The sequence below is a fragment of the Mobula hypostoma genome, chromosome 5 (assembly GCF_963921235.1).
Source record: "Mobula hypostoma chromosome 5, sMobHyp1.1, whole genome shotgun sequence".
Lineage (NCBI taxonomy): Eukaryota > Metazoa > Chordata > Chondrichthyes > Myliobatiformes > Myliobatidae > Mobula > Mobula hypostoma.
In genome coordinates this window covers 16,220,032-16,226,089 of record NC_086101.1, presented here as the reverse complement: position 1 = coordinate 16,226,089, position 6,058 = coordinate 16,220,032, and the positions used below count along the sequence as shown (strand labels likewise).

Below are 6,058 nucleotides of genomic sequence, written 5' to 3'. Positions count from 1 at the left end.
CTGGAGGACAGTGCCCCGAGGGGGCGGCGGAGGCAGACGCCTGTAAGATTTTTTTTAAAAAGTGTCCTGTCGAGCACTTGGTTCGTTAAAACGTGTTGGTAAACGGATTGGAGAGCTACACACACACACAGCTAGCGTGCAGAAAAGTCTCTTGCTATCTCGTATGGGTGTGCTGAGGGCGAACTAGGTTGCTTAGAGTGGATTTGTGCCCTCTAGCATGTAGGAGACGACGGTGACCTTAATAGAGTTTATAAAAATATAATAAAGGGCGTAGATAAGGTAGGTTGTCGAAGTATTTTTCTTAGGGTGGGGCTGTCTAAAACCAGAGGGCACAGGTTTAAGGTGACGGGAGATATTTAAAGGAGATCTGATGCAAAAAGCTTATTCACACAGAAAGTGGTGGATACATGGAATGAGCTGCCCCAGGGGGTGGTAGAAGTGGATACTATTATGGTATTTGGATAGACATGTGACTTTGAACGTTGTAGGGTGTGGGTCTAATTAGACTAATAGACATAGACCCTCATGGTTGACATGGGCCAGTTGGGCCGAAGGACTTGTTACTCAATTTGTGGAGTCCTTAAATAGTTCAGGTGTGGACTAGTTACCTGAGCGACCTGACCTGAGCATTCAGTCCCTGTCATTGAATCACACAACATTGAAATGGCTCCCTCAGCCCAGCCGATCCATGCCAACCAAGATTCCCGTCTAAGCTGGTTTCATTTGGCCCACGTCCCTCTAAACCAGCAGATCCCAACCATTTTCTAATGCCTTGGACCCCTACCATTAACTGACGGGTCCGTGGACCCCAGGTTGGGAACCCCTGTCGAATTCTTTCCTGTTCAAATTTTTAATTGTACCTGTCTCAACCATTAATTCCGTATTTTGACCACCCTCTAGGTTAAAAAGTTGCCCCTCAGGTTCCTATTAAATCTCTTCCCTCTCACCTTAAACCCATGTCCTCTGTTTCTTGATTCCCTAACACTGGGAATTATCCTGTCTGTGTCCTCATGATTTTACACGCCTCTACAAGATCCACACTACACTCTATTAGATAAAGTCTCAACCTGTTCAACCTCTCTCTTTTTATCACTCGCAGCAACTTCCTTGTAAATCTGCTCCACTTTTTTCCAGTTTTGAAGCAGCCTGTCATCTAAAGAGTTGGTGCTTGATCAGCAGGATGAAAAGGGTTGGTGTGCTGCAGCATTGGTTGTTGTGATCACACTGGGCATTGTAGCACAGATTTGGGGATTAATCTCCCCATTGACCTTGCTTGGAGCTCTGAACGTGTTTGCTCACAGGCAGCCTTGTTAAGTGCTGTCTAACCGAGGGTTAACTGTGCAAGTAGCATGAACCTCTCTGTCTGTGTGGTACTGGGGACAGGTGGGGAGGGGGAGAGCAATTAGACGATGCACAGTGGGTACCAGAAGCCATCAGCTTTCATGGCAACAGTGCCTCAGGGTTAAATAGCACAGGTGTGCCAGACATTCCCAGACTCGCTGTCATTTCTAGCAGCTACATACAGCACAGAAACAGGTTCTTCAGCCTACAAGTGGCTCGTATCTCTCTAAAAACTTTCCTAGCAATGTACCTGTCCAAATGTCTTTTAAAGTATGTCGATTTACCTCTTCTGGAAGCTCCTTCCATCTCTGGGTGAACAAGTTACCTTTCATGTTCCTATTAAATCTCTCCTCTCTCACCTTCTGTCCATATTCTTACAATTACAAACCACTCTTATCCCTGTACCCGTCCACGTGTCTTTTATGTATTAATGTACTTGGGTCAAGCACTTCCTTTAGCATCCTGTCCCATAAACAGATCACCCTGTAGGTGCAAAAGTTGCCCTTCAGGTTCCTATAAATCTCTCCCCGTCACCTTAAAGAACATTCTAGATCTGGGGAAAGGCCTGTGTGCATTCACACTGTCTATATCCCTCATGATTTTGTATACCTCTATAAGGTCACCACTCATTTAACTATGCTGCACTGAATTAAGTCTTAGTCGCTGAAGTCCCACAACATCTTCATAAATATTCTCAGTGCTTTTTACAGCTTAATGGCATCTTTCCTATAGTGGGGTGACCAGAACTGAGCACAACATTTCAGACAACATTCGATTACTGTATGTAGCCGGTGATTGCTGCCAGCCACTCAGTTAATTCCCAGGGTGCTGGATGCTTAACAGGGATTTCTGTGATTTCTGGCATTTGTGGGGTTAAATCCATCACCAGGCAGTTAGAGGGTTGATTTCAGGGATTCTTAGCAGTATGGAGGGCTATGTGTAGCTTGATGGAAGTAGGCAGTTTAAATGGACTCTGCATGAACTAGATGGGCTGAATGCCCTGTTTCTGTGCTGTATTTCTCTATGACTCTATGGGGTTAAGTCCCAGGACTTTCTGGTAGTTGTAGGATTAATCATCAGGATCTGTGTACTAGGGTTAATCCTCAGAACCCTGACAGTTAATTTCCAGAATCTATATAGGGTTAATCCTGGGAACTTTGGCAAGTACAGGGTTAATTCCAGGATTTGTGAGCTCTAGGGTTAATCCTGGGAACCCTCACAATTGTAGTTAGTTCCAGTAATTACAGGGTTAACTCTCAGGACACCTGTCTCTCTCTCGCTCTCCTCCAACCCCCCCCCCCAAACCAAGTCCTCGGCAGCAACAGAGTTAATTCTCAGCTCTCTCAGCAGCTAAAGTGTTAATCTCTGAGTCACCCACCAACTGTGCATTTGACCCCTCAGTTACAAATGCACAATGTGTTGCTGGCAGCTGTATCAACAGCCATTTTCACTTTTAAACAGTGACTTTGTCCCAAACGTCTCACCAGTGTTATCAAACAAATGTTGACACTGTGGCATCAGAGTCCCAGTTAGAACAAATGTTTGGTTGTAGAGCAGAATGCTAAGGTGCCTCTTAAAGGGAGGATGTAGAGGCAGAGCTGTTTAGGGTTGAAGTTTCAAAATGCGGCTGCAGAAGGTGCTGTCTGATGGGCATGGCATTAACTGAGCTTCCATGTGCTATTTAAGTTCTTCTTTCCAGCAACACCGGCCCAGAGGTTATTCCCTCAAGCAGTTAGGGCTGCTGCCTCACAGCTCCAGAGGCCAGGGTTTGATCTTGACCTTGGGTGCTGTCTGTGTTTATGGAGTTTTCATTTTCTCCCTGTGGAAGAGGTGGATTCCACCCCTGGGTGCTCCCGTTTCCTCCCACATCCTGAAGACGTGTGGCTGGAAGGTTAACTGGCCTCTGTTAACTGCCTCTGGTGATTGGGGGAACAAGTATTAAAAGGGATTTGAGGGACTTGAAAGGGAGAATAAGGTGCAGTGTTACAGGGAGGGGACTGATGGGTTTGCTCAGTGGGGATCGGAGAGAACAGTACAGGCTATTTGGCCCACAATGTTCTGCCAACCCTTTAACCTACTCTGATCAATCTTACCCTTCCATCCTAGGTAGCACTTCATTTTTCTATTACCCATGTCCTTATCTAAGAATCTATTACTGTCCCTAATGTATCTGCCTCTATCACCAGTTGGGGCACCCACCACTCTGTAGGAAAGAAGATTACCTCTGATGTCCTCTCCTATATTTTCATCCAAACACCTTAAAAGTTATGCCCCCTCATATTAGCCATTTCTGCTCTGGGAAAAAGTCTGGGCTGAATTTCCACTTCCCAGTGTTGAAATAAGCAAGGTTAAGTGCGAACAAAGCCATTTCTCTGCTCTTTTAGTTGCTGCCTCTGGGATCTTGCTATGTGCAAAAGCTGCCAAGGTTGGACGTTGGTGTGGGCTTGGGAGGTGGTTGATTTGCAAATAGCAATATCTCATAAAAGCAAAGAGCAAACAGAGGCAAATATTTTTCCTTGGGTAATAAACCTGTTTAATAGGGAAAGGTTGAATTGGTTGGATTATAGGACCATAAGAGAATTGGGGGAAATTTGATAGAGGTATACAAAATTATGAAGAGTATAGCTAGGATAAATGCCACCAGACTTTTGCCACTGATGTTGGGTGAGACTTGAACTGGAAGTCGTGGGTTAAGGGTGAAAGGTGAAATATTTAAGAGGAACACAAGGGGAGACTTCTTCACTCAGGGTGGTGAGAGTGTGGAGCGAGCTGCCAGAGGAAGTGGAGGATGCGGGTTCCATTTGTACGTTTAAGAGAAATTTGAATGGCAGGGGTATAGAGGACTATGGTCAAGGAGCAGATTGATGGGATTAGACCTATTATTTCAGCATGGAATAGATGGGATGAATGCTCTGTTTCTGTGCTTTAGTGTTCTATGAATCTAAACAATGCGCTGTATATGCCCAGGGGGCCAGGTGGCCTCTGTAGAGGGGAGAGAGGAATGATCAATGCTTTGGCTCAAAACTCTGAATCAGGGAGAAGGTGGCTGGTGTAAAAGGGAGAGTGTGTGTGGTCTGATAATGACCAGATAGTGACTGGTGGACTGAGGAGCAGTGAAGGATGACAGGCAGCTCAGGCCAGGTTAGGGATGGATGAGGCAGGCGGGTAGTCAATGGGTAGGGATTGTAGGTGTGAGGCAGGCAAATAAGACTGCAGATGGAGTGAAGTGTTATAGGGTGAAGATGAGCAGAGATACAAAGATACAGTGCTGTAATCTAACTAAAGGAAGGTGATATGTGAGCCACTTGCACCTCAATGTTTCTCTTGCAAGTCTGTTGTCATAGGCATACACACCCAGCTAGAAACAATATTTAAATTAACCTTTGCAACAGTGGCTCTGTACATTGCAAGACAAGGACAAACATAAATTTAACAAATTGGGAGCTTAACATCTCAAGGCACATGCACATTATATCGAAAGGACGGGTAGGTCGGCAGAGGGGATTGGTGGCTCTGTTGGGTTTTTTTAAAAAAAAGAAATCAACTTCTTAGAAAGAGATGACATAGGATTGGAAGATGTAGAATCCTTGTGGATAAGAAACTTCAAGGATAAAAAGACCCTGATGAGAGTTATATACAGGCCTCTGAACAGTAGCCAGGACGTGAGATGTGCCCTCGGTAATTTCTAAAGTAAGTACATGTTCAGCACAGCATTGTGGGCTAAAGGGCCTGTATTGTGTTGTAGGTTTTCTATGTTTCTATGAAATAGAAAAGGTGTGTAAAAAGGGGCAATATTATGATAGCTATGGGGGATTTCAATGTGCAGGTAGATTGGGAAAATCAGGTTGATGCTGGGTTCCAAGAGTTGGAATTTGAAGAATGCCTACAAGATGGAAGAGCACCTTGTTGTTGAACCCTTGTTGGGTGTTGTATAATGAATCAGGTTTGATTGGGGAGCTTAAGGTAAAGGAACCCTCAGGAGACAGTGATCATAACATGATAGAATTCATCATACATACAGTCATACATTCATCATAGTTTCAGAGGAAGAAGATGGTCAGATGTATCAGTATTACAGTGGAGTAAAAGGAATTTCAGAGGCATGAGAGAGGGGTTGGCCGAAGCTGATTAGAAGCACACGCCAGCAGGAATGATAGCAGAACAGCAATGGCTAGAGTTTCTGGGGGCAATTCGGAAGGTGCGGTATAGGTGCATTCCAAGGATGAAGAAGTATTCTATGCAACCTTGGCTGACGAGGGAAGTCAAACACAGCACAAAAGCAAAAGAGGGGGCATATAGTAAAAATTAATGGGCAGTTAGGAGGTTAGGAAGATTTTGAAAATCATCAGAAGACAATTATACAAGTTATAAGGAGAGAAAAGATGAAACATGAAGCTAGATAATTAAATAAAAGGGGATACCACAGGTTTAATCAGATATACAAAGAGCAAAAGAAAGATGAGTGGATATCACATCACTGGGGAGGTAGTAATGGGTGGCAGAAATGACAGAGGAACTTAAGTATTTTGTGCCAGTCATCACTGTGGAAGATAATTTCAGTATGTCAGGAGGCAGAAGTGAGTGTCTTTGCTGTTACTCAGGAGGAGGTGCTTGGGATGCTGAAAGGTCTGAAAGTAGATACGCCACCAGGATTGGGTGGGCTGCACCCCAGTGCTCAGGTAGCTGAAGAGATTGTGGAGGCATTAGTATGACCTTT

At 44.6% G+C, this 6,058-nt stretch overlaps 1 protein-coding gene across 11 annotated transcripts in view; it reads left to right on the top strand.

Moving 5' to 3' along the window:
* LOC134346638 (discoidin domain-containing receptor 2-like) overlaps positions 1 to 6,058 on the top strand; it is a 146,443-nt gene that overhangs the window by 82,611 nt on the left and 57,774 nt on the right. The window contains exon 1 of one of the 11 annotated variants that reach the window (XM_063048114.1): positions 5,013 to 5,031. The exons of the other annotated variants lie outside the window; for them this stretch is intronic. The gene's annotated coding sequence lies outside the window, so the exon portion shown is untranslated. Of the gene's footprint in view, positions 1 to 5,012; positions 5,032 to 6,058 lie in introns of those variants that run through there. 11 annotated transcript variants of the gene reach the window in all.